The sequence below is a fragment of the Rhinatrema bivittatum genome, chromosome 7, assembly GCF_901001135.1.
Source record: "Rhinatrema bivittatum chromosome 7, aRhiBiv1.1, whole genome shotgun sequence".
NCBI classification, from domain to species: Eukaryota; Metazoa; Chordata; class Amphibia; order Gymnophiona; family Rhinatrematidae; genus Rhinatrema; species Rhinatrema bivittatum.
In genome coordinates, this window is record NC_042621.1 from 302,947,730 (window position 1) to 302,975,655 (window position 27,926).

The window sequence follows — 27,926 nt, forward strand, 5'->3', positions numbered from 1 at the left end:
TTGCAGAGCTTTGAAGGCAGCAGTGGGAAGGAGAGTAAGGGATCCCTTCAGGATTTCCTCTGTCTTGCAGAGCTTTGAAGGCAGCAGTGGGAAGGAGAGTAAGGGATCCCTTCAGGATTTCCTCTGTCTTGCAGAGCTTTGAAGGCAGCAGTGGAAGGAGAGTAAGGGATCCCTTCAGGATTTCCTCTCTCTTGCAGAGCTTTGAAGGCAGCAGTGGGAAGGAGAGTAAGGGATCCCTTCAGGATTTCCTCTATCTTGCAGAGCTTTGAAGGTAGCAGTGGAAGGAGAGTAAGGGATCCCTTCAGGATTTCCTCTGTCTTGCAGAGCTTTGAAGGCTGCAGTGGAAAGCAGAGTAAGGGATCCCTTCAGGATTTCCTCTATCTTGCAGAGCTTTGAAGGCAGCAGTGGAAGGAGAGTAAGGGATCCCTTCAGGATTTCCTCTATCTTGCAGAGCTTTGAAGGTAGCAGTGGAAGGAGAGTAAGGGATCCCTTCAGGATTTCCTCTATCTTGCAGAGCTTTGAAGGTAGCAGTGGAAGGAGAGTAAGGGATCCCTTCAGGATTTCCTCTATCTTGCAGAGCTTTGAAGGTAGCAGTGGGAAGCAGAGTAAGGGATCCCTTCAGGATTTCCTCTGTCTTGCAGAGCTTTGAAGGTAGCAGTGGAAAGCAGAGTAAGGGATCCCTTCAGGATTTCCTCTATCTTGCAGAGCTTTGAAGGTAGCAGTGGAAGGAGAGTAAGGGATCCCTTCAGGATTTCCTCTGTCTTGCAGAGCTTTGAAGGTAGCAGTGGGAAGGAGAGTAAGGGATCCCTTCAGGATTTCCTCTGTCTTGCAGAGCTTTGAAGGCAGCAGTGGGAAGGAGAGTAAGGGATCCCTTCAGGATTTCCTCTGTCTTGCAGAGCTTTGAAGGCAGCAGTGGGAAGGAGAGTAAGGGATCCCTTCAGGATTTCCTCTATCTTGCAGAGCTTTGAAGGTAGCAGTGGGAAGGAGAGTAAGGGATCCCTTCAGGATTTCCTCTATCTTGCAGAGCTTTGAAGGCAGCAGTGGAAGGAGAGTAAGGGATCCCTTCAGGATTTCCTCTGTCTTGCAGAGATTTGAAGGCAGCAGTGGAAGGAGAGTAAGGGATCCCTTCAGGATTTCCTCTGTCTTGCAGAGCTTTGAAGGCAGCAGTGGGAAGCAGAGTAAGGGATCCCTTCAGGATTTCCTCTGTCTTGCAGAGCTTTGAAGGCAGCAGTGGGAAGCAGAGTAAGGGATCCCTTCAGGATTTCCTCTGTCTTGCAGAGATTTGAAGGCAGCAGTGGAAGGAGAGTAAGGGATCCCTTCAGGATTTCCTCTGTCTTGCAGAGCTTTGAAGGCAGCAGTGGGAAGGAGAGTAAGGGATCCCTTCAGGATTTCCTCTATCTTGCAGAGCTTTGAAGGCAGCAGTGGAAGGAGAGTAAGGGATCCCTTCAGGATTTCCTCTGTCTTGCAGAGCTTTGAAGGCAGCAGTGGGAAGGAGAGTAAGGGATCCCTTCAGGATTTCCTCTCTCTTGCAGAGCTTTGAAGGTAGCAGTGGGAAGGAGAGTAAGGGATCCCTTCAGGATTTCCTCTGTCTTGCAGAGCTTTGAAGGTAGCAGTGGAAGGAGAGTAAGGGATCCCTTCAGGATTTCCTCTCTCTTGCAGAGCTTTGAAGGTAGCAGTGGGAAGGAGAGTAAGGGATCCCTTCAGGATTTCCTCTGTCTTGCAGAGCTTTGAAGGTAGCAGTGGAAGGAGAGTAAGGGATCCCTTCAGGATTTCCTCTGTCTTGCAGAGCTTTGAAGGCAGCAGTGGAAGGAGAGTAAGGGATCCCTTCAGGATTTCCTCTCTCTTGCAGAGCTTTGAAGGTAGCAGTGGAAGGAGAGTAAGGGATCCCTTCAGGATTTCCTCTGTCTTGCAGAGCTGTGAAGGTAGCAGTGGAAGGAGAGTAAGGGATCCCTTCAGGATTTCCTCTGTCTTGCAGAGCTTTGAAGGCAGCAGTGGAAGGAGAGTAAGGGATCCCTTCAGGATTTCCTCTCTCTTGCAGAGCTTTGAAGGTAGCAGTGGAAGGAGAGTAAGGGATCCCTTCAGGATTTCCTCTGTCTTGCAGAGCTTTGAAGGCAGCAGTGGAAAGCAGAGTAAGGGATCCCTTCAGGATTTCCTCTGTCTTGCAGAGCTTTGAAGGTAGCAGTGGGAAGGAGAGTAAGGGATCCCTTCAGGATTTCCTCTATCTTGCAGAGCTTTGAAGGCAGCAGTGGGAAGGAGAGTAAGTGATCCCTTCAGGATTTCCTCTGTCTTGCAGAGCTGTGAAGGTAGCAGTGGGAAGGAGAGTAAGGGATCCCTTCAGGATTTCCTCTATCTTGCAGAGCTTTGAAGGCTGCAGTGGAAAGCAGAGTAAGGGATCCCTTCAGGATTTCCTCTGTCTTGCAGAGCTTTGAAGGTAGCAGTGGGAAGGAGAGTAAGGGATCCCTTCAGGATTTCCTCTATCTTGCAGAGCTTTGAAGGCAGCAGTGGGAAGGAGAGTAAGGGATCCCTTCAGGATTTCCTCTGTCTTGCAGAGCTTTGAAGGCTGCAGTGGAAAGCAGAGTAAGGGATCCCTTCAGGATTTCCTCTATCTTGCAGAGCTTTGAAGGTAGCAGTGGAAGGAGAGTAAGGGATCCCTTCAGGATTTCCTCTGTCTTGCAGAGCTTTGAAGGTAGCAGTGGGAAGGAGAGTAAGGGATCCCTTCAGGATTTCCTCTATCTTGCAGAGCTTTGAAGGCAGCAGTGGAAGGAGAGTAAGGGATCCCTTCAGGATTTCCTCTGTCTTGCAGAGCTGTGAAGGTAGCAGTGGAAGGAGAGTAAGGGATCCCTTCAGGATTTCCTCTCTCTTGCAGAGCTTTGAAGGTAGCAGTGGAAGGAGAGTAAGGGATCCCTTCAGGATTTCCTCTGTCTTGCAGAGCTTTGAAGGTAGCAGTGGAAAGCAGAGTAAGGGATCCCTTCAGGATTTCCTCTGTCTTGCAGAGCTTTGAAGGTAGCAGTGGAAGGAGAGTAAGGGATCCCTTCAGGATTTCCTCTGTCTTGCAGAGCTTTGAAGGTAGCAGTGGAAGGAGAGTAAGGGATCCCTTCAGGATTTCCTCTGTCTTGCAGAGCTTTGAAGGTAGCAGTGGAAGGAGAGTAAGGGATCCCTTCAGGATTTCCTCTCTCTTGCAGAGCTTTGAAGGCAGCAGTGGGAAGGAGAGGAAGTGATCCCTTCAGGATTTCCTCTATCTTGCAGAGCTTTGAAGGTAGCAGTGGGAAGGAGAGTAAGGGATCCCTTCAGGATTTCCTCTATCTTGCAGAGCTTTGAAGGCAGCAGTGGAAGGAGAGTAAGGGATCCCTTCAGGATTTCCTCTATCTTGCAGAGCTTTGAAGGCAGCAGTGGGAAGGAGAGTAAGGGATCCCTTCAGGATTTCCTCTGTCTTGCAGAGCTTTGAAGGCAGCAGTGGGAAGGAGAGTAAGGGATCCCTTCAGGATTTCCTCTCTCTTGCAGAGCTTTGAAGGCAGCAGTGGGAAGGAGAGTAAGGGATCCCTTCAGGATTTCCTCTCTCTTGCAGAGCTTTGAAGGTAGCAGTGGAAGGAGAGTAAGGGATCCCTTCAGGATTTCCTCTGTCTTGCAGAGATTTGAAGGCAGCAGTGGAAAGCAGAGTAAGGGATCCCTTCAGGATTTCCTCTATCTTGCAGAGCTTTGAAGGCAGCAGTGGAAGGAGAGTAAGGGATCCCTTCAGGATTTCCTCTATCTTGCAGAGCTTTGAAGGCAGCAGTGGAAGGAGAGTAAGGGATCCCTTCAGGATTTCCTCTGTCTTGCAGAGATTTGAAGGTAGCAGTGGAAGGAGAGTAAGTGATCCCTTCAGGATTTCCTCTGTCTTGCAGAGATTTGAAGGCAGCAGTGGAAGGAGAGTAAGGGATCCCTTCAGGATTTCCTCTCTCTTGCAGAGCTTTGAAGGCAGCAGTGGGAAGGAGAGTAAGGGATCCCTTCAGGATTTCCTCTGTCTTGCAGAGCTTTGAAGGCAGCAGTGGGAAGGAGAGTAAGTGATCCCTTCAGGATTTCCTCTGTCTTGCAGAGCTTTGAAGGTAGCAGTGGGAAGGAGAGTAAGGGATCCCTTCAGGATTTCCTCTGTCTTGCAGAGCTTTGAAGGTAGCAGTGGGAAGGAGAGTAAGGGATCCCTTCAGGATTTCCTCTGTCTTGCAGAGCTTTGAAGGTAGCAGTGGAAGGAGAGTAAGGGATCCCTTCAGGATTTCCTCTGTCTTGCAGAGCTTTGAAGGCAGCAGTGGGAAGGAGAGTAAGGGATCCCTTCAGGATTTCCTCTGTCTTGCAGAGCTTTGAAGGCAGCAGTGGGAAGGAGAGTAAGGGATCCCTTCAGGATTTCCTCTCTCTTGCAGAGCTTTGAAGGCAGCAGTGGGAAGGAGAGTAAGGGATCCCTTCAGGATTTCCTCTCTCTTGCAGAGCTTTGAAGGTAGCAGTGGAAGGAGAGTAAGGGATCCCTTCAGGATTTCCTCTATCTTGCAGTGCTTTGAAGGTAGCAGTGGGAAGGAGAGTAAGGGATCCCTTCAGGATTTCCTCTATCTTGCAGAGCTTTGAAGGTAGCAGTGGAAAGCAGAGTAAGGGATCCCTTCAGGATTTCCTCTCTCTTGCAGAGCTTTGAAGGTAGCAGTGGAAGGAGAGTAAGGGATCCCTTCAGGATTTCCTCTATCTTGCAGAGCTTTGAAGGCAGCAGTGGAAGGAGAGTAAGGGATCCCTTCAGGATTTCCTCTGTCTTGCAGAGATTTGAAGGTAGCAGTGGAAGGAGAGTAAGTGATCCCTTCAGGATTTCCTCTGTCTTGCAGAGATTTGAAGGCAGCAGTGGAAGGAGAGTAAGGGATCCCTTCAGGATTTCCTCTCTCTTGCAGAGCTTTGAAGGCAGCAGTGGGAAGGAGAGTAAGGGATCCCTTCAGGATTTCCTCTGTCTTGCAGAGCTTTGAAGGCAGCAGTGGGAAGGAGAGTAAGTGATCCCTTCAGGATTTCCTCTATCTTGCAGAGCTTTGAAGGTAGCAGTGGGAAGGAGAGTAAGGGATCCCTTCAGGATTTCCTCTGTCTTGCAGAGCTTTGAAGGTAGCAGTGGAAGGAGAGTAAGGGATCCCTTCAGGATTTCCTCTGTCTTGCAGAGCTTTGAAGGCAGCAGTGGGAAGGAGAGTAAGGGATCCCTTCAGGATTTCCTCTATCTTGCAGAGCTTTGAAGGCAGCAGTGGGAAGCAGAGTAAGGGATCCCTTCAGGATTTCCTCTCTCTTGCAGAGCTTTGAAGGCAGCAGTGGAAGGAGAGTAAGGGATCCCTTCAGGATTTCCTCTATCTTGCAGAGCTTTGAAGGCAGCAGTGGGAAGCAGAGTAAGGGATCCCTTCAGGATTTCCTCTATCTTGCAGAGCTTTGAAGGCAGCAGTGGAAGGAGAGTAAGGGATCCCTTCAGGATTTCCTCTATCTTGCAGAGCTTTGAAGGCAGCAGTGGGAAGCAGAGTAAGGGATCCCTTCAGGATTTCCTCTATCTTGCAGAGCTTTGAAGGCAGCAGTGGAAGGAGAGTAAGGGATCCCTTCAGGATTTCCTCTATCTTGCAGAGCTTTGAAGGCAGCAGTGGAAGGAGAGTAAGGGATCCCTTCAGGATTTCCTCTGTCTTGCAGAGCTTTGAAGGCAGCAGTGGACAGGAGAGTAAGGGATCCCTTCAGGATTTCCTCTCTCTTGCAGAGCTTTGAAGGCAGCAGTGGAAGGAGAGTAAGGGATCCCTTCAGGATTTCCTCTGTCTTGCAGAGCTTTGAAGGCAGCAGTGGAAGGAGAGTAAGGGATCCCTTCAGGATTTCCTCTATCTTGCAGAGCTTTGAAGGCAGCAGTGGACAGGAGAGTAAGGGATCCCTTCAGGATTTCCTCTGTCTTGCAGAGCTTTGAAGGCAGCAGTGGAAGGAGAGTAAGGGATCCCTTCAGGATTTCCTCTGTCTTGCAGAGCTTTGAAGGCAGCAGTGGGAAGCAGAGTAAGTGATCCCTTCAGGATTTCCTCTGTCTTGCAGAGCTTTGAAGGTAGCAGTGGGAAGGAGAGTAAGGGATCCCTTCAGGATTTCCTCTGTCTTGCAGAGCTTTGAAGGTAGCAGTGGAAGGAGAGTAAGGGATCCCTTCAGGATTTCCTCTGTCTTGCAGAGCTTTGAAGGTAGCAGTGGACAGGAGAGTAAGGGATCCCTTCAGGATTTCCTCTATCTTGCAGAGATTTGAAGGTAGCAGTGGGAAGGAGAGTAAGGGATCCCTTCAGGATTTCCTCTATCTTGCAGAGCTTTGAAGGCAGCAGTGGGAAGCAGAGTAAGGGATCCCTTCAGGATTTCCTCTGTCTTGCAGAGCTTTGAAGGTAGCAGTGGAAGGAGAGTAAGGGATCCCTTCAGGATTTCCTCTATCTTGCAGAGCTTTGAAGGCAGCAGTGGAAGGAGAGTAAGGGATCCCTTCAGGATTTCCTCTATCTTGCAGAGCTTTGAAGGCAGCAGTGGGAAGCAGAGTAAGGGATCCCTTCAGGATTTCCTCTGTCTTGCAGAGCTTTGAAGGCAGCAGTGGGAAGCAGAGTAAGTGATCCCTTCAGGATTTCCTCTGTCTTGCAGAGCTTTGAAGGTAGCAGTGGGAAGGAGAGGAAGTGATCCCTTCAGGATTTCCTCTGTCTTGCAGAGCTTTGAAGGCAGCAGTGGAAGGAGAGTAAGGGATCCCTTCAGGATTTCCTCTGTCTTGCAGAGCTTTGAAGGCAGCAGTGGAAGGAGAGTAAGGGATCCCTTCAGGATTTCCTCTGTCTTGCAGAGCTTTGAAGGCAGCAGTGGAAGGAGAGTAAGGGATCCCTTCAGGATTTCCTCTGTCTTGCAGAGCTTTGAAGGTAGCAGTGGGAAGGAGAGTAAGGGATCCCTTCAGGATTTCCTCTGTCTTGCAGAGCTTTGAAGGCAGCAGTGGGAAGGAGAGTAAGGGATCCCTTCAGGATTTCCTCTGTCTTGCAGAGCTTTGAAGGTAGTAGTGGGAAGGAGAGTAAGGGATCCCTTCAGGATTTCCTCTGTCTTGCAGAGCTTTGAAGGTAGCAGTGGGAAGGAGAGTAAGGGATCCCTTCAGGATTTCCTCTCTCTTGCAGAGCTTTGAAGGTAGCAGTGGAAGGAGAGTAAGGGATCCCTTCAGGATTTCCTCTCTCTTGCAGAGCTTTGAAGGTAGCAGTGGAAGGAGAGTAAGGGATCCCTTCAGGATTTCCTCTCTCTTGCAGAGCTTTGAAGGCAGCAGTGGGAAGCAGAGTAAGGGATCCCTTCAGGATTTCCTCTGTCTTGCAGAGCTTTGAAGGCAGCAGTGGGAAGCAGAGTAAGGGATCCCTTCAGGATTTCCTCTATCTTGCAGAGATTTGAAGGTAGCAGTGGGAAGGAGAGTAAGGGATCCCTTCAGGATTTCCTCTGTCTTGCAGAGCTTTGAAGGCAGCAGTGGGAAGCAGAGTAAGGGATCCCTTCAGGATTTCCTCTGTCTTGCAGAGCTTTGAAGGCAGCAGTGGGAAGCAGAGTAAGTGATCCCTTCAGGATTTCCTCTGTCTTGCAGAGCTTTGAAGGCAGCAGTGGGAAGCAGAGTAAGTGATCCCTTCAGGATTTCCTCTGTCTTGCAGAGCTTTGAAGGTAGCAGTGGGAAGGAGAGTAAGGGATCCCTTCAGGATTTCCTCTGTCTTGCAGAGCTTTGAAGGTAGCAGTGGAAGGAGAGTAAGGGATCCCTTCAGGATTTCCTCTATCTTGCAGAGCTTTGAAGGCAGCAGTGGAAGGAGAGTAAGGGATCCCTTCAGGATTTCCTCTGTCTTGCAGAGCTTTGAAGGTAGCAGTGGGAAGGAGAGTAAGGGATCCCTTCAGGATTTCCTCTGTCTTGCAGAGCTTTGAAGGCAGCAGTGGGAAGCAGAGTAAGGGATCCCTTCAGGATTTCCTCTGTCTTGCAGAGCTTTGAAGGTAGCAGTGGGAAGCAGAGTAAGGGATCCCTTCAGGATTTCCTCTATCTTGCAGAGATTTGAAGGTAGCAGTGGGAAGGAGAGTAAGGGATCCCTTCAGGATTTCCGCTATCTTGCAGAGCTTTTGATCCTCTCAGGATCTATAAGGAGGAGATTGGGGCTTTCTACGGGGTCTCAAAGGACAATAGTTGAATACGTTTTGGATGGGCCTATGCTCATCACTTTTTTGCTTTTTGATACTTCAGGACCTTTGGAAAACAAGATATTTTTTACTTTGACTTGACCAGTTTGAAGGGAGGGCGTACCCCCAGTATCCCTGAGGTTTGGAGCAGGAGTCTGATTGCTGAGAGAGCTGGAGAAGCAGGAGTAAGAAACTTTGAAGTTGGATGATTTTGCAGGTGAGGACAGTTTTGGGATTTGGGATTTTCTTCTGTTTAGTCATTGACTTCATGATGGAGCGCCATTCCACTCTTCCCACATCGCAAGGGGAGCAGGTTTTCTCCATGGATAATGGGGCAAGAGAAGGGAGGTAAACACCCAAGATGGACAAACTGACAATAATCTTCATTGCTTGATGCTATTCTTGCTTTTTGGCTTTGTGGCCTAGATTATCCTTTTTAATTTACGCTAAAGACTATTTTATTCGAACGCCTTTCTTGAAGTCCAGAGAGCGTTTTTCCTTCTCTTCCTTCTGTTTTTAATGGTTGAACTGTACGGCTGGACATTGCTGTGATTCCATGTATCTGCCCTTGCCGCTGGACGGTTTGGCACCTGTTGGACGTCGTCGCCTGTCTCCAGTGTGAGCATTGAGAGTGATGGACACGCCAGGAGCCCCCGCAAGATTATTCTTCCTCCCTGTCCGGACCGAACCCGGCCCTGTACCACCCCTTAGCGAGGGATAAAGCACCGATCAGGGGACCGGGTCCATAGAAATCCTGTTGGGGGGGGGGGTCACTTGCTTTTCTGAATCTAATTGTCTGTAGACATTCACCTAATCCCGAAGGAAGGAAAATGTCTCCTTTCCGTGCAAATCCAGATGAAGACTGGGCTAGGCTTCTGACTCTGATTTTTTTGTAAAGCAGGCTGCCTGCTTCGTTTTGTGGCTCTGCAAGTCCAGGTTCTGGCCCGGGGATCTGATGAGGCGCCTGGGGGGGGCTGGGTCTGACCTGATCCCGGAGAAGGGGAACCCCCAAGGACGTCACTAGCTGGAGGCTGAGTGCAATTTAACCGAGAGAAGCTGAAAGCCGAACGAAGGGAGCTGTGCCTCTGCTGCCAGGGTCAGCCCCAGTGCAGCACAAGGTCGTGGCCTGTCCTGGAGAGGCAGGGATGCGGGAGGGCCTTCTGCAGGCTTCTGGGAAAAGTTGCGACTCTCGCTGCAGGATACTGGAGAACTGCACGAGCCCCACTGCCCTTTTACCAAAGGCTCTGCACATCCTACGCCAAGGGGCAGTAGGGAGGCCCAAGCACCGGTGGGGTTGGGAGCCCTTTACCAGGGGAATCTGGCCCCAGCCCTTGCTTTATGTCTTTTCTTTTAACCCTTTCTGAGAGATTTATCAGAAAAATAAAAAGATGCAGGATGCAGAGGATGGGGATGAAGAGAAGCGTGCATGGGGGTAACTGGGGGTAACCTGCTGGTGAGGAGGTCACTGCCCTTAACCAAGAAGCCTTCATACTGTGGATGCAGCTCCAGCATTGCTCTCTGCTTCAACGGCAGAGGAAAAGGGGAATTGGATTCAGACAGCAAGCGACCAGGGCCCCGACCTTTACGGTTTGGGGAACAAATAAACATGGGGGTAACTTGCTGGTGAGGAGGTCACTCCCCTTAACCAAGAAGCCTTCATACTGTGGATGCAGCTCCAACATTGCTCTCTGCTTCCACGGCCAGGGATCAGGGAAACTGGATTGAACCGTGACTTTTACAGTCTGGGAAAGTGATAAGCATGGGGGTGACCTGCAGAGTGCAGCGGATACTGGCATGAGGATAAGCGGTTCATCTGGTCCTTTTCTGCCGTCATTTCTATGTTTCAGTAGTCGCACTGGGCCCTGTGCCTGGGGCCAGGCTGAATCGCACTCAGCACAGCGCAGCTCTCGGTCTCCTAATCCAGCGCCTCCCTACCCAGGCAGCCTGCAGCACACAAAGCTAAGGGGAGATTAGGAGAGACTGAGTAGAGATGATTGGAGGGTGGGAAGAGAGGCTGGGAGATGAGAGGGGGGATCGACTGGGGGGGTGGATGTCTGTGTGTGAGAGATAGGGGCAGTGATTGTGTGTATGAGAGATTGTGTGTGTGAGTGTGTGTGAGAGTGTGAGTGTATGTGTGTGTGTGATGTTAGAGACGGGGATGCAAGGAGGAGCAGGTCCAGAACATGGTAGGGACACCTCCCTCCTCTCACACTGCAACTCAAATCCTCTCTCCCAGATCCTGGAAACTCCCTTCCTTCCTTCTCCTCAGATCCCCTTACCCACTCCCCACCTCTTCCTAATCTCTCCTCCCCTTCCTCAGTTCAAGAACATCCCTCTCTCCCTCCTCTTCCCCATCTAAGATTTCCCCATCTTCCCCATGCCTACTTCTCTTTCCTTCTCACAGACCTCTCCTTTCTTCTCACCCCTTTTTCTGAATCTCCTCCCTTCCTCTCCCCAGCCCCGAGCTCTCCTCCCCGTATTGAAACTTGAGCTTGTTTCTTCACCCGATAAAAATAAAATAAATTATACGAATAATTAAAGTGTAAAACTACGTTATTTAGAGAAGAGATGGCTGAGGGGGGGATTTGATAAGAGGTCTTTAAGATCATGAGAGGTCTTGAACGGGTAGATGTGAATCAGTTATTTACACTTTTGAATAATAGAAGGACTAGGGGGCACTCCATGAAGTTAGCATGGGGCACATTTAAGACTAATCGGAGAAAATTATTTTTCACTCAATGCACAATAAAGCTCTGGAATTTGTTGCCAGAGGGTGTGGTTAGTGCAGTTAGTGTAGCTGGGTTCAAAAAAGGATTGGATATGTTCTTGGAGGAGAAGTCCATTACCTGCTATTAATCAAGTTTACTTAGGGAATAGCCACTGCTATTAATTGCATCAGTAGCATGGGATCTTCTTAGTGTTTGGGTAATTGCCAGGTTCTTGTGGCCTGGATTGGCCACTGTTGGAAACAGGATGCTGGGCTTGATGGACCCTTGGTCTGACCCAGTATGGCATTTTCTTATGTTCCTTATGGTTCTTATGTTCTTATATTTCTTATGTCCTTATGTTCTTAAGTTTCGTATGTCCTTATGTTTCTTATATTTCTTATGTTCCTTATGTTTATGTTCTTATGTCCTTATGTAGATGTTTGTCAATTTGCTTCAGAATTGTTTAATTTATGCCACAGGATCGACCCTGAGCTGCCACAGACCTTCTGCTTCTTTTGTCCAACTTCGGGGAGGGGGGGGAAGACAGCGTTCATAGTACCAACAATGCCTTGGGGGGGGGGGGCCCGTCCCAAAACTGTAAATCCGTCACTGACAGGGAGTCGGTCCTGCTCTGATCCAGCTATGGACTGAAGGTTCTGACCCTCTAACACCGCTGTCAGCCAAACAGCAAGCCACGTGACTGACTGTGAGCTGGGATGGACCCGTGGCCCCCCCCCTCAGCTCAGCACCCCTGGGGTGGGGTGGGGGAGTGGAGGGAACAATGATAAACTGAAAGCGACGAGGGAGGAAAACCTCAAGATGGTGAGAGGGGTTAACAGTAAGCAAGGCCTTCTTACTCCCGGCTCTGACGAAACTCTTCGGTTCTTTTCCCGCCTTCCTTGAGGGAGTTGTAGCGCCCAGAACTGGGTTTTACCTGCATCTATTTGTCCCGATCTTTCTAAGCTGACGGGACGGAGCTCCCCTCCCTCTTTGGGAGCTGACCCCAGGCTGCACACAGGCTCCCAGATGAGATCGCAGAAACTGGGCTATCTGGGCTACTGATGGGGCAGAGCGAAAATCCCCACCCTGGAAAATACCGGCCAGTTCATGGCGGAAAGAAAATATTTTAAGCTTCTCAGAGAAATGTTTGGAAAGGCAGTGCAAGAACGTAAAAATTAATTTAATTCAATTACACCGCTCTCGCCAAAAATGTAAAAAAACAACCCCCCCCCAAACAAAACTCCCAAGAACTGTAATTAGAAAATATAGAATTCAAGCAGGAAGCACACAGGGAGCCCTCATTCTCACAGCTGTCGCTGGTACCCAACTAATGTGGGCGTTAAGTGAGTGCGGCCAGTGAGCAATGATTGGGAGTCTCCTTCCTCCTGCACTGCCTCTGCTGCATCCTCATCCCCGGCTGATCCGGGAAGTGGAAGGACCTCGGACACCCAGAGCCAGCCCCATGCAATCATCTCATTTATGTACGATCTGAAATAAAATCATTGCAGGTTTCTACCCGCGCTTGAGCAGCGCTAGTGCATAAGCAGTGCCATGCCAGCTAAGCCCAAGGTCCACTAAACCCACAACCTGTCTCTGACAGTGGCCCAACCCAAAAGTGCATCCAGCTTCCTGTTCCTCACTCCCAGCAACAAATAGTGTGTTTCCCAGAGTCCCCTGGACTTCTCAAAACCCTGCTATGCTAGAAGCCTTGATCACATCCTCCAGCAACAAATTCACAGCTTAATTATGTGCCGAGTGAAAAAATACTTATTCCAATTTGTTTTAAATCTGCTCCCTGTTAATTTCAAGGAATGACCCCTTGTCATAGTATTATTTGAAAGGATAAATAACAGTTCCTTGTTTATCTTTTCCACCCCACTCATGATTTTATAAACCTCTATCACATGCCCTCCAAGCTGAAGGGCCTAACCTGTTACTAGATGGAAGTAAATGACTGCTACATGTCCTGCTTTATTATTTTACATACAATGTGGCAGTACTCATGTGCCTTCCTATTTTCCTCATTGGGTCTTGCTTTTCATTGAAAAAAAAAAAAGCCTTTTTTACAGAACCATTTAGCCATGCTCACAGGAACTTGTTCTTTTAACCTTTTTTAACTTGTAGAATATATTTTATATGGGCTTCCAAAATGCTGTTTTTAAAAGGCTTCCTTGCCTCATACAGACTTTTAACTCTTGTAAGTATTCCTTTTAGCTTTCTTTTAACTAGTTTCCTCATCTTTTTAGTCTCCCCTTTTAAAGTTATATGTTGTTGAGGTAATTTTGTGTATTTTTCCTCCAGTGATTATCTCAAATTTTAATTGCATTATGATCATTGTTGCCAAGGGGTTCCACCACTATTACTGCTTGCACCAGATCCTGCATTCCTTTGAAAACTAGATCTAATTTAGCCCCTGCTCTTGTTGATTCTAGAACTAGTCATTTATGTCTAGAAACTTAACCTCCTCGTGCCACAATGAGGTATTCACTCAATCAATATTGGGGCAATTGAAATTGTCCATTACCACTTTTCCATATTCAGTAGCCTGTCTAATCTGTTTAGTATTTCACAGTCTGTTTCATTATCCCAGGCAGGTAGATGGTAGTAAACTCCCTATCATGCATGGACTTTCTAATTCCAGTTTGCAGTTTATATCCTGCAGAATCTGTGTCCTACTTGATTCTATGGAGTCCTTCACATATAATGCAACACTACCACTACTTGTATCTGCTCTGTCATTTTGAGATAATTTGTACCATTCTATCACCATGTCCCATTGGTTATTCTTTTTCCTCCAGGTCTTTGAGATGCCTATTATGTCAACATCTTCAGCTAATGCCATATATTCTCTTTCATCTCATTTTTCAGGCTTATGGCATTTACATAGACATTTAAATGCATTCGTTTTCACAATCCTCTTACTGGTAATTGTTATGCACCAAAAAGAAAATTATTCCTTACCTGCTAATTTTCATTCCTGTAGTACCATGGATCAGTCCAGACAGTGGGTTATATCCCCCGACCAGCAGATGGAGTCAGAACAGAGTTTGAGAGCGTCAGCATCTAGAGTAGTGCACCCTCTGCTGGAGCTCAGTATTACGCATAGCAAAGCCCAAAAGCAAAACAACATTTTGGATCCAGATCCGTCCCCAAAAAGGAACAGAGAAAGATATAAGTAAACAAACAGTCAACGGGACCACCAACAGTCAACTTGTGAGGAGCTGTGAACAGTAACAATAATCAGAGACAAACAGAATGAAAGTTACCTGGAAGAATCCGAGCAGGACCTAATGAAACCCCTAGTGGCGGGCATCTGGACTGATCCATGGTACTACAGGAACGAAAATTAGCAGGTAAGGAATAATTTTCTTTTCCCTGTACGTACCTGGATCAGTCCAGACAGTGGGATGTACCCAAGCTTCCCTAAACCGGGTGGGGTCCTGAGAGACCTGCTCGGAGAACTTGATCGCCAAAAGAACCCCTGTACTGAGGCGCCAGGTGTAGTCTGTAATGTCTGGAAAAAGTGTGCAACGACTTCCACGTCGCCACACGGCAGATTTCCTGGGAGGAAACGGAGCGAGATTCCGCCCAGGACGCTGCTTGGGATCGCGTGGAATGAGCCGACACGCTGCGAGGCGGCACCCGCCCCGCCACAATGTAAGCTGATGAGATGGCGTCCTTTATCCAGCGCGCAATAGTCTTGGATGCCTGAGAACCTCTCCTCGGTCCTGACCAGGACAAACAAATGATCGGATACCCGGAAGTCATTGGTAACCTCCAGGTAATGGAGCAGCACACGCTTGACGTCCAGGAGCCGGAGAGACCGGGGTTCCTCTGGAGCGAACGCTGGAAGCTCCACCGTTTGATTGACGTGGAAGGCCGAGACCACCTTTGGTAGGAAGGATGGCACCGTACGAAGGGAAACCCCGGAGTCGGAGAAACGCAGATAAGGGTCCCAGCAGGACAAGGCTTGGAGCTCTGAGATCCGGCGAGCAGAAGAGATGGCTACCAGGAAAACCGTCTTGAGGGTCAGGTCCTTGAGGGAGGACCCCCTCAGGGGTTCAAAAGGAGGGCTCGACAGTGTTCGCAGCACCAAGTTGAGGCTCCAAGAAGGGAAAGGATCCCTGACCGGTGGCCGTAGGTGTTTGGCACCCTTCAGAAAACGTGCGATATCCGGCTGAAGGGGTAGAGAGCAGTCCTTCTGTACCAAGACATTCAAGGCCGCCACCTGAACCCGGAGCGAATTATAGGCGAGACCCTTATCCAGACCATCCTGTAGGAAATGAAGGATCAGCGGGACAGTCGCCTCCATGGTTTGGACCCCGCGGTCGGAGCACCAGGCTTCGAAGACCTTCCAAACTCAAACGTAAGCGACGGAGGTCGAAGGCTTGCGGGAACGAAGCATCGTTGAGATCACTGTCTCCGGGTAGCCTCTGTGGCGGAGACGGCGCCGTTCAAAAGCCAGGCCGCAAGACAGAAGAGTTCTGCCTGCTCGAAAAATACCAGCCCCTGACCCAGAAGATGAGGAAGATGGGACAGGCGAAGTAGATCTGCGAACCATGGCCGACAGGGCCATTCCGGGGCGATGAGAATTACAGTCCCTCGATGTTGTTCCAACCTGCGGAGAACCTTGCCGACCAGAGGCCAAGGAGGAAACACATAGAGCAGTTGATCCGACGGACACGGAAGGGCGAGGGCATCCACCCCCTCCGCGCTGCGCTCTCTACTGCGGCTGAAGAAGCGTGGAGCCTTGGCGTTGAGAAAGGTCGCCATTAGATCGAGGCGTGGAGTCCCCCAACGACGGACGATGAGATGCATTGCCTCGGAGAGAGCCCACTCGCCGGGGTCTAGCTGTTGACGACTCAGGAAGTCCGCCTGAACGTTGTCCACCCCGGCGATGTGAGAGGCCGCTATCCGGACGAGATTGCTCTCCGCCCACTCCATCAGGGGAGTTGACTCGAGGGAGACATGCTTGCTTCTTGTCCCCCCTTGACGATTGATGTAGGCCACGGTGGTGGCGTTGTCCGAGAGGATCCTCACCTCTCTGTGTCGCACCAGGGGAAGAAAACGCTGGAGAGCGAAATGCACGGCTCTCGTTTCCAGGCGATTGATCGGCTACTTTGCCTCCTCTGGCGTCCAAGTCCCCTGCGTGGCGCTTCTTTCGCAGACGGCGCCCCATCCCGCGAGGCTGGCATCGGTGGTCACCACCACCCAATTGGGAACCTCGAACGAGACTCCCCGAGCCAGATGCGAGGGGACAAGCCACCAATCCAGGCTTTTCCTGGCTAATGGTGGAAGCGGCAGGATCACCTGATACTCCTGGGAGACTGGTTTCCAACGGGATAGCAGGGACGCAGGTGTGCAAACGCCCAGGGTACCATGTCGATGGTGGAGGCCATTACTCCCAGGAGCTGCAGATAATTCCAGGCGGTTGGTTCTTACAAAGCCGAAAACCGAGACACGTGCTCCCTCAGGGCTTGGCCTTGTCCTAGCGCAGGAACACCATACCCCGCCGGGTATCGAAGCTCGCTCCTAAGAAATCCAGGAGTTGCGAGGGCACAAGGGAACTCTTTGGAAGGTTCACCACCCAGCCCAGAGAGCGTAGGAATTGTACTACTCTGGCCACTGAGGTCTGACCATGTGAGAAGGACTTCGCTCGAATCAGCCAGTCGTCTAGGTACGGATGTACTACGATACCCTCCTTGCGGAGGGCCGCCGCCACCACTACCATGATCTTTGTGAAGGTCCGAGGTGCGGTCGCCAAACCGAAAGGAAGCGCCTTGAACTGAAAGTGTTGACCGAGAATCTTGAAGCGAAGATACCGCCGGTGAGCCGGCAGGATGGGAATGTGCAAGTATGCTTCCGAGAGATCCAGTGAAGCGAGGAATTCTCCCTTGTGCACTGCGGCAATCACTGATCGAAGAGTCTCCATGCGGAACCGGCTGACCCTGAGGGCCTCGTTTACCTCCTTCAAGTCCAGGATGGGCCGAAAGGAACCGTCCTTTTTGGGAACGATGAAGTAAATGGAATAGTGGCCAAGCCCACCTCGAAGGGGACGGGAACGATGGCCCCTATTTCCTGCAGTCGGTCTAGTGTTTGTTGAACCGCTATCCTCTTGAGATCCGAACCGCAGGGGGAGAAGATGAACCGGTCCCTCGGGGGGTGGACAAACTCCAAGGCGTAACCGTCTCTTATGGTGTCCAGCACCCACTGGTCCGTGGAGATAACTGCCCACTCCTCGTAGAAGTCCATGAGGCCGCCTCCGATCCGGGGAGGTGAGAAGTGGGCTCCTTTGGCATCATTGGGAGGACTTTGTGGGCGGATTTCCCTGCCCTGGACCCTCTCTCGTGGGCCTCCGCCCACGAAAGGAACAAGACCAAGGCTGGGATCTTGTCGGCTGTGTCCGGGAACCGGACTGCTGGTAAGACCTATAACGTCGCTGTGCCCTGGCCCTGGTTCTACCGGAAGAAAATAACCTGAAGGAACGCTGTCTATCCTCCGGCAGCCGATGCACCGAATTTTCCCCCAGTGACTTGATGATCTGATCCAGGTCCTCTCCAAATAAAAACTTCCCCCGAAAGGGGAGGGAGCCAAGGCTCGACTTGGAGGAAGCATCCGCCGCCCAGTTGCGAAGCCACAAGAGCCGTCGGGCTGCTACAACCGAAACCATGGACCGCGCCATTACGCGAAAGATCATACAGGGCGTCCGCCCCGTATGCTATGGCAGATTCCAGACGGTCCGCCTGGGCGGCCTCTTCGGGGGGCAACTCCTGAGAGGTGAGAAGCTGCTGTACCCAGAGTAAGCTGGCCCTTTGCGCGAGCGAACTGCCCATCACGGGCCGCATACCTAGGGCGGAGACTTCGAAGACCCTCTTGAAGAAGGTTTCTAGTTTACGGTCCTGCGTATCCCGCATGGCCGTTCCACCCGTGACCGGGATTGGTCGTCCTCTTGGTCACTGCCGACACCGCTGAATCCACCTTGGGCACCTTGATAAGATCCAAAAAATCCTCAGGGAGCGGGTATAGCTTTTCCATGGCGCGTGTGACTCAAGGACGCCTCGGGAGTGTCCCACTCCCTGGTGAGAAGCTGTAGGAAGGACTCATGGATAGGGAAAGCCCTCGCCCTAGGACGGAGGGCGGCAAGTACTGGATCCCCTTTGCGAGAAGAGGTGGCGACGGCAGGAGCCACAGGGATCGGCGGGTCTGGAGGTGGGTCGAGGTCCAGCTCCTGAATAATGTGGTGGATGAGCTCATCCAGCTCTTCTTTTTGAAAAATCCGTAGGGCTCGAGGGTCGTCCCCCTCCGTATGTCCATCCGGATGCGCCTCCGGGGGTTCTGGGGAGTCGTCTCTCACCGGCGAAGCCGCCCCCGTGGTACGCCGGGGTGGCACGGGAGAGGGACCCGGCAGGGATCCAGGCGTAACGGGCGAGGCGGTGAGACCAACAGCAAGTTTAGGAACCTTGGGGGGGGGGGGGGAGGGGCCCCCAGGGGATTCGGCGCCTGCGCTCCCATACCCTGCAAATAAGCCATGTGCATTGCCAGAATAAAATCAGGTGAGAAAAACGGGGAGCTGATTGGAATCCCCCGGGGGGGGGGGGGACCGTCCTGGGAGCCCCGGTCGGGCAAACCCCCCGCCGGGGGCAAAGCCTGTTGAGAGCCAGTGCAACCAATGCTGTCTGCATCTGGGAGCGAGTCCGTCTCACGCTGTCCCCCTAAAATGGCCGCCGTTCCCGCCAAAGGCGGCGTCGTGGCCGGCCCGCGCCGCCCGGGCTGAGGAGGAGGCAGGTCCGAAATCGCACTGGAGGACTGCAGGGTGCCCTCCCCGTCGGGGAAGCACCGCTCACAAAGCCCCTCCCTCAGAAATTGATTCCCCGGTTCGCCGCAGGCCTCACACCTCGAGGACCGCGGCATGTCAGCACCGGGAAAAAAGCCTCGGGGGGGGGGGGGCCCCAAAAACGAGCTAGTGCTGCGGGGGGGGGGGGCCTGGAATGGCCCTAACAACCCGCCGAAGGGGTCCAGGAACTGCGGGGGAAAACCCCCGTTTCAGTTGAGCACACACCCGCGGGCGGAGCTTGCGAACCGCGGGACCCACCAACGACGCGTGGAGCGGCCGGAACCACCGGCATCCTCGGGGCACCACCAAAAAGAAGCAAACCTGTGGAGAAAGAAACTCACAAAACTTCCACTTACCCCAACGGAAGAGGAAAGGAGTACAGAATAGAGAAGGCAGAGCCACAGACACACGCCTCCTCAAATTGAAAAGTCTTTTTTTTTTTTTTTTTAAATTTTAAGGATCCAAAATGAAGAGAAACATAAGACAGGGAAATACTGTGGAGAAAAAGAAAGAAATAACCAAAAATGAAGAAACCCTGTCAATCTGGGGGAGCTAGTGGATCCCCCCGCTCGCATCTGCTGGAGTCAGAAGAATACTGAGCTCCAGCAGAGGGTGCACTGCTCTATATGCTGACGCTCTCAAACCCTGTTCTGTCTCCATCTGCTGGAGTCAGAAGAATACAGAGCTCCAGCAGAGGGTGCACTACTCTATGTGCTGACGCTCTCACACTCTGTTCTGTCTCCATCTGCTGGAGTCAGAAGAATACAGAGCTCCAGCAGAGGGTGCACTACTCTATATGCTGACGCTCTCAAACCCTGTTCTGTCTCCATCTGTTGGAGTCAGAAGAATACTGAGCTCCAGCAGAGGGTGCACTGCTCTATATGCTGACGCTCTCAAACCCTGTTCTGTCTCCATCTGCTGGAGTCAGAAGAATACTGAGCTCCAGCAGAGGGTGCACTGCTCTATATGCTGACGCTCTCACACTCTGTTCTGTCTCCATCTGCTGGAGTCAGATGGAGACAGAATACTGAGCTCCAGCAGAGGGTGCACTACTCTATATGCTGACGCTCTCAAACTCTGTTCTGACTCCATCTGCTGGAGTCAGAAGAATACTGAGCTCCAGCAGAGGGGGCACTGCTCTATATGCTGACGCTCTCAAACCCTGTTCTGTCTCCATCTGCTGGAGTCAGAAGAATACTGAGCTCCAGCAGAGGGTGCACTGCTCTATATGCTGACGCTCTCACACTCTGTTCTGTCTCCATCTGCTGGAGTCAGATGGAGACAGAATACTGAGCTCCAGCAGAGGGTGCACTACTCTATATGCTGACGCTCTCAAACTCTGTTCTGACTCCATCTGCTGGAGTCAGAAGAATACTGAGCTCCAGCAGAGGGGGCACTGCTCTATATGCTGACGCTCTCAAACTCTGTTCTGACTCCATCTGCTGGAGTCAGAAGAATACTGAGCTCCAGCAGAGGGTGCACTGCTCTATATGCTGACGCTCTCACACTCTGTTCTGTCTCCATCTGCTGGAGTCAGAAGAATACTGAGCTCCAGCAGAGGGTGCACTGCTCTATATGCTGACGCTCTCAAACTCTGTTCTGACTCCATCTGCTGGAGTCAGAAGAATACTGAGCTCCAGCAGAGGGTGCACTGCTCTATATGCTGACGCTCTCAAACTCTGTTCTGACTCCATCTGCTGGAGTCAGAAGAATACTGAGCTCCAGCAGAGGGTGCACTGCTCTATATGCTGACGCTCTCACACTCTGTTCTGACTCCATCTGCTGGAGTCAGAAGAATACTGGGCTCCAGCAGAGGGTGCACTGCTCTATATGCTGACGCTCTCAAACACTGTTCTGACTCCATCTGCTGGAGTCAAAAGAATACTGAGCTCCAGCAGAGGGTGCACTGCTCTATATGCTGACGCTCTCAAACACTGTTCTGACTCCATCTGCTGGAGTCAGAAGAATACAGAGCTCCAGCAGAGGGTGCACTGCTCTATATGCTGACGCTCTCAAACTCTGTTCTGACTCCATCTGCTGGAGTCAGAAGAATACTGAGCTCCAGCAGAGGGTGCACTGCTCTATATGCTGACGCTCTCAAACTCTGTTCTGACTCCATCTGCTGGAGTCAGAAGAATACTGAGCTCCAGCAGAGGGTGCACTGCTCTATATGCTGACGCTCTCAAACCCTGTTCTGACTCCATCTGCTGGAGTCAGAAGAATACTGAGCTCCAGCAGAGGGTGCACTGCTCTGTATGCTGACGCTCTCAAACTCTGTTCTGACTCCATCTGCTGGTCGGGGGATATAACCCACTGTCTGGACTGATCCAGGTACGTACAGGGAACTCACATTACAATAGACCTAATCCCAATTCCAAGGGTCTCTTACTTTTTTTTGTAGGGTTTTACAGCCCTGCATGTCCATATAATAATCATGTTATAAGTGATATTTTACCTCAGAAGACTGTAGTTAAATGTGCTTATGTCAAATCTCTTATATTAAATGCATCATTTTTAATAATGTGACTTGGGGGGGTGGGGGGGGGGGGCGGGCGGCAGGTTTCACCTAGGGCACCAGATACCCTTGCACCGGCCCTGCCACAATCATAGAAAGTCTGTGAGGGTAACATCAGAGACCAAGTTGTGTCTGCATACAGCATCCCCCGTAGAAAGGCAGCAGGGGATGGATCTTGCATTTATCATCAGCCGCAGGCTCTTTATCTAGACATTAACTCCAAGGATTTTCCCTCCAGTTATTTTTCTGCCTTTTATTTCTCCATCACCCTGTGAACCAACCACCACACTGGTGAAAACAAGTAAACCGGAACACCACTGAGGAAATAAATCAGTTTATTAGGATTTAAATTGTACCTTTATTTTCAATATATATTATGAACACATAGCAACGTAATTGTGTTTCCTTCTGGGATATCCTAGTCATGGTCGCTGGGAAGGCGGCAGCAGCAGCAGCAGCTCTCAGCCCCTAGTTCACCTTTCTGAAGTACTCCTTCGAGGCCTCCGGGCTGGGTTTAATCTGAAAACAGGCAGAAAGGAAGGTTTACTGCTTCAGCGATCAAAGTGGCACACGCCGGCCCCGAGGTGACAAGGCCGGACGAGGAGCGCTAAGGAGGCTAAAAAATGCAAGAGACTGAGGGGATAAGTAAAAGAAGAAAAAAGGGGAAAAGTACATGCACACGGAGCCGAGGAGACAAAGGAAAAAGGGAGAAACGTAAAGAGACAGCAAGAGGAATGAGACAGATACCACAGCCTGAGGCCCCCGCGTCTGAAAGCAAAGTCCACCCAATGCAGCTGCCACAGAGCCTGAGTGAAGGAAAAGCTACATTTAAATGTCAGGGGCGAGGACATGGGGCCCACACTGCCCAGGCAGGAGAGCAATGAGAGGGATCCTGCCGCCTCAGCCATCAATGCTTACAGAGATACAAAGTGGCAGGGAGACAAAGCATGGGTTCCACAGACCCTCCCGCACGCTACATAGTTACACAGCCTGAGCACCGCATCACCACCAACCAACCTCTCTCAGCAAGCCTCCTGCCACGCCAGAGACTCATCCTGGTGATGAGCTGACCCTCCTGCCACCTCACCCATCAATGCTTACAGAGATACAAAGTGGCAGGGAGACAAAGCATGGGTTCCGCAGACCCTCCCGCACCGCTACATAGTTACACAGCCTGAGCACCGCATCACCACCAACCAACCTCTCTCAGCAAGCCTCCTGCCACGCCAGAGACTCATCCTGGTGATGAGCTGACCCTCCTGCCACCTCGCCCGTCAATGCTTACAGAGATACAAAGTGGCAGGGAGACAAAGCATGGGTTCCGCAGACCCTCCCGCACCGCTACATAGTTACACAGCCTGAGCACCGCATCACCACCAACCAACCTCTCTCAGCAAGCCTCCTGCCACGCCAGAGACTCATCCTGGTGATGAGCTGACCCTCCTGCCACCTCGCCCGTCAATGCTTACAGAGATACAAAGTGGCAGGGAGACAAAGCATGGGTTCCGCAGACCCTCCCGCACCGCTACATAGTTACACAGCCTGAGCACCGCATCACCACCAACCAACCTCTCTCAGCAAGCCTCCTGCCACGCCAGAGACTCATCCTGGTGATGAGCTGACCCTCCTGCCACCTCGCCCGTCAATGCTTACAGAGATACAAAGTGGCAGGGAGACAAAGCATGGGTTCCGCAGACCCTCCCGCACAGTTACATAGTTACACAGCCTGAGCACCGCATCACCACCAACCAACCTCTCAGCAAGCCTCCTGCCACGCCAGAGACTCATCCTGGTGATGAGCTGACCCTCCTGCCACCTCAGCCGTCAATGCTTACAGAGATACAAAGTGGCAGGGAGACAAAGCATGGGTTCCACAGACCCTCCCGCACCGCTACATAGTTACACAGCCTGAGCACCGCATCACCACCAACCAACCTCTCAGCAAGCCTCCTGCCACGCCAGAGACTCATCCTGGTGATGAGCTGACCCTCCTGCCACCTCAGCCGTCAATGCTAACAGAGATACAAAGTGGCAGGGAGACAAAGCATGGGTTCCGCAGACCCTCCCGCACCGCTACATAGTTACACAGCCTGAGCACCGCATCACCACCAACCAACCTCTCAGCAAGCCTCCTGCCACGCCAGAGACTCATCCTGGTGATGAGCTGACCCTCCTGCCACCTCGCCCGTCAATGCTTACAGAGATACAAAGTGGCAGGGAGACAAAGCATGGGTTCCACAGACCCTCCCACACGCTACATAGTTACACAGCCTGAGCACCGCATCACCACCAACCAACCTCTCTCAGCAAGCCTCCTGCCACGCCAGAGACTCATCCTGGTGATGAGCTGACCCTCCTGCCACCTCACCCATCAATGCTTACAGAGATACAAAGTGGCAGGCAGACAAAGCATGGGTTCCGCAGACCCTCCCACACGCTACATAGTTACACAGCCTGAGCACCGCATCACCACCAACCAACCTCTCTCAGCAAGCCTCCTGCCACGCCAGAGACTCATCCTGGTGATGAGCTGACCCTCCTGCCACCTCACCCATCAATGCTTACAGAGATACAAAGTGGCAGGCAGACAAAGCATGGGTTCCACAGACCCTCCCGCACGCTACATAGTTACACAGCCTGAGCACCGCATCACCACCAACCAACCTCTCAGCAAGCCTCCTGCCACGCCAGAGACTCATCCTGGTGATGAGCTGACCCTCCTGCCACCTCAGCCGTCAATGCTAACAGAGATACAAAGTGGCAGGGAGAAAGCATGGGTTCCACAGACCCTCCCGCACCGCTACATAGTTACACAGCCTGAGCACCGCATCACCACCAACCAACCTCTCAGCAAGCCTCCTGCCACGCCAGAGACTCATCCTGGTGATGAGCTGACCCTCCTGCCACCTCAGCCGTCAATGCTAACAGAGATACAAAGTGGCAGGGAGAAAGCATGGGTTCCACAGACCCTCCCGCACCGCTACATAGTTACACAGCCTGAGCACCGCATCACCACCAACCAACCTCTCAGCAAGCCTCCTGCCACGCCAGAGACTCATCCTGGTGATGAGCTGACCCTCCTGCCACCTCACCTGTCAATGCTTACAGAGATACAAAGTGGCAGGGAGACAAAGCATGGGTTCCGCAGACCCTCCCGCACCGTTACATAGTTACACAGCCTGAGCACCGCATCACCACCAACCAACCTCTCTCCGCAAGCCCAAGGACTCCTCCAAGCTTGGACGTACAATCTTGTGCCAGCGGGCTGGAGCTGGGCCACAAAAAGCACAGACTGTGACCAGGGCCCAGTCCACCTGCTGCCTCATTCTCAGCACTTTCAGGCCGACGCAGAACGGGCGCCCAATTTAATATGAAAATTAGCTGCTGCGGTAAAAAAAAAAGGAGGCGCCGGGGAAACCGTGCGTCACCTGGCAGCGGGCGCGCCCAGGAAAGGTGGCTGTCAGTGCGGGTTAGGAAACGGACGCTCAATACCAGCCCCTGGTTTTCTCCCCATTACCAGCACAATACACACGGCCTGGCCCTTGTATATTGTGGGTGTATATTCCGATTTCTGTGGCCCCTCCTACTTAATATCACGAGGATACTGGGACGAGGGATCACAGAAAGCAGGAATCTTGATTTCTGACTGAGCCCTTGAGCACTGCAGACCTTTATACTCCAGCCCTGGACTGGCGTAAAATTTGCCGTGTTGCATGGGTGCATTGGCCGCACAGGAAATGTTTTGCATTGCGGGGATTAACTAATAACCTCATGTAAATGTACTTTACATGTGATGAGCGCTATTAGCTCGTGCTCGATTGGACATGCGTTTTGGACGCACTAATCCTCGATTTGCATCGGAGGTTATGGACGCGCATCCAAAACACGCGTCCGATCGCGTGCTGAGCCGTGCACTGGCTGCAGCGCACGGTACTGCATCGGCCTGTTTGAACAAAAACAGGGAGGTGAACTAAGCAGATGGAAGTCAGGCATCTGAGGGAGGCACCGATACGTCTGCATGAGATCAGTGATAAAGATTCCTCCACCTTCAGTCACCTCCATCCAAGTTCCTCCTGGACTCAAAATTTGTATTTGGTTTTTTTTTTCTTTTTTAAATTTAAGTTAGTTGATAAAATAGTTTTAGATTGATGCATAGGATTGCCAGCTGGCTCCAGGGCGGGCTTACTCAGACCTGGTTTTACCCCACTGCCTGGCATGGACTCTTAGTTCTGCTTTTCTTAAGGAAATCACAACTCCAAGACCTTGCATGTAGTGGGATAAAAGTCATGCCTGGATCAGCTTGTCCAAAATAAAAAGCAAAAAGGGAGAGAGCTGGCAACCATCAGGGTGCACGCCAGTGACTCATCCAGAGGGTGAGCTGACCCTCCTGCCAGGCCAGTGACTCATCCAGAGGGTGAGCTGACCCTCCTGCCAGGCCAGAGACCCATCCAGAGGGTGAGCTGACCCTCCTGCCAGGCCAGAGACCCATCCAGAGGGTGAGCTGACCCTCCTGCCAGGCCAGAGACCCGTCCAGAGGGTGAGCTGACCCTCCTGCCAGGCCAGAGACCCGTCCAGAGGGTGAGCTGACCCTCCTGCCAGGTCAGAGACCCGTCCTGAGGGTGAGCTGACCCTCCTGCCAGGTCAGAGACCCGTCCTGAGGGTGAGCTGACCCTCCTGCCAGGTCAGAGACCCGTCCTGAGGGTGAGCTGACCCTCCTGCCAGGCCAGAGACCCGTCCTGAGGGTGAGCTGACCCTCCTGCCAGGTCAGAGACCCGTCCAGAGGGTGAGCTGACCCTCCTGCCACGCCAGAGACCCGTCCAGAGGGTGAGCTGACCCTCCTGCCACGCCAGAGACCCGTCCAGAGGGTGAGCTGACCCTCCTGCCAGGTCAGAGACCCGTCCAGAGGGTGAGCTGACCCTCCTGCCAGGTCAGAGACCCGTCCTGAGGGTGAGCTGACCCTCCTGCCAGGTCAGAGACCCGTCCTGAGGGTGAGCTGACCCTCCTGCCAGGTCAGTGACTCGTCCTGAGGGTGAGCTGACCCTCCTGCCAGGTCAGTGACTCGTCCTGAGGGTGAGCTGACCCTCCTGCCACGCCAGAGACCCGTCCAGAGGGTGAGCTGACCCTCCTGCCACGCCAGAGACCCGTCCAGAGGGTGAGCTGACCCTCCTGCCAGGCCAGTGACTCATCCTGAGGGTGAGCTGACCCTCCTGCCACGCCAGAGACCCGTCCAGAGGGTGAGCTGACCCTCCTGCCAGGCCAGTGACTCATCCTGAGGGTGAGCTGACCCTCCTGCCAGGCCAGTGACTCATCCTGGTGATGAGCTGACCTGGGAGAGCAATGCTTGTTGAAGGTGCCCTCTCATTCCTGCAGATGGCTAGGACCCAACGCCACAGGAACTTTCCGACCCTCTTTTCCTCTCTGGCAGATGAAGCTCACGTACCGTCGGAGAGTTGGGGGTCCAGTTAGCAGGACACACCTCCCCGTGGGTTTCCGCAAACTGGAAGGCCTTCACCAAACGCAGCGTCTCTTCCACACTGCGGCCCACTGGCAGGTCGTTCACGCTCAAGTGCCTCACGATGCTGTTTGGATCAATGATGAAGAGGCCCCTGTGGGAAGGGAAGAGAATTTCAGCTTTTAAGCCAAGGGACTGAGCGTACAGACACCGGCGCCATTTCCAAGGAAAATTTAAAAAAAAATAAAATAAAAACCCAGCAGAAGGCTAGCGCTGTTCTTCAACAGCTAACGACGGATCCAGTAAGAGTGGGGACTTTCTGCTCTGGGGACACACGACCTGCCCTATTTAAGGTCACTGGGGGACAGGGGTGAGGACCACGTTCAGAGGGGCTCTCACCGCTGCCCCTCGCGCTCCAGCTTCTGGGGAGGCTTGAAGCTCATTTTTGTCCTGGTTTGATTTTTGTGTGTGGCGTGCCTAGCTCAGCGGATGCCTGGTCTTGGGGTACATTTTCAGCAGGGTGCCTTGCACTTTTCAGCCTTCAGAAACCTAAAATGCAAAGAATGGAAAGCACCCACCTTCTCTAGCTGAATTTGGATTGTGTCAATTAAAAAGTAGAGAGCAATATACTGACTGATGGCACATAAAGACCAACTGGCCCGTCCAGCCTGCCTGGGATTCTTCTTCCCTGGTTCTCTACCATTTTAGGGTAGACCAGCATAGAAAGCAGGTTTTCATTTTGCTCTGTTCCCTCTGTCAGGGAGGGGGGGGTTGGAGTTAGGATTATATTTTGTGAACTTGCTGTGTTTGATTCTGAGATATATATATATATATATATATTCATTCTGGTGGGGTAAGCCGCTCTGGGTTCCTTTTGGAGGAGAGCAGCACATGAATAGGAAAATCAGAATAAATGCTGCTCCCAGCCTGTTCTCTGCTTGCGTGTACTGTATTCACACGCGTCACGCACGCCTCCATGTTCTGAGCACAGTCTGGGCCTGATGTACCGCAGAGCTCTCCCTGTTCTGCGTCTCTGTGGAACAGCCCCCCACCACCACCGTAATGACTTTGAATATGGACCTGTATGGACCAGCACCAGCACCGCTATCCCTTTCCACCCTTATCCTTCCCAGTTCCCTGTTTCCCTGGGTCTCCCAATTTGTTTTAGGGGGGTCTGATCGCACCCGCACACGAGCTGACGCTGTCAAGCAGGCCAATTCTTCCATTACTGGGAGGTGATGTGATGCAGCGACTGCCAAATTCAACTAAAAGTCA

At 51.9% G+C, this 27,926-nt stretch overlaps 1 long non-coding RNA gene across 1 annotated transcript; it reads right to left on the bottom strand.

Moving 5' to 3' along the window:
- Positions 1–21,517: 21,517 nt before the first annotated feature.
- Positions 21,518–26,826, bottom strand: LOC115096024. The gene is made up of 2 exons (XR_003857941.1): positions 26,640–26,826; positions 21,518–21,718 (listed from the first exon to the last, which is right to left on the bottom strand). It is a non-coding gene; the product is annotated as an uncharacterized LOC115096024 (long non-coding RNA).
- Between the last annotated feature and the right edge of the window lie 1,100 nt (positions 26,827–27,926).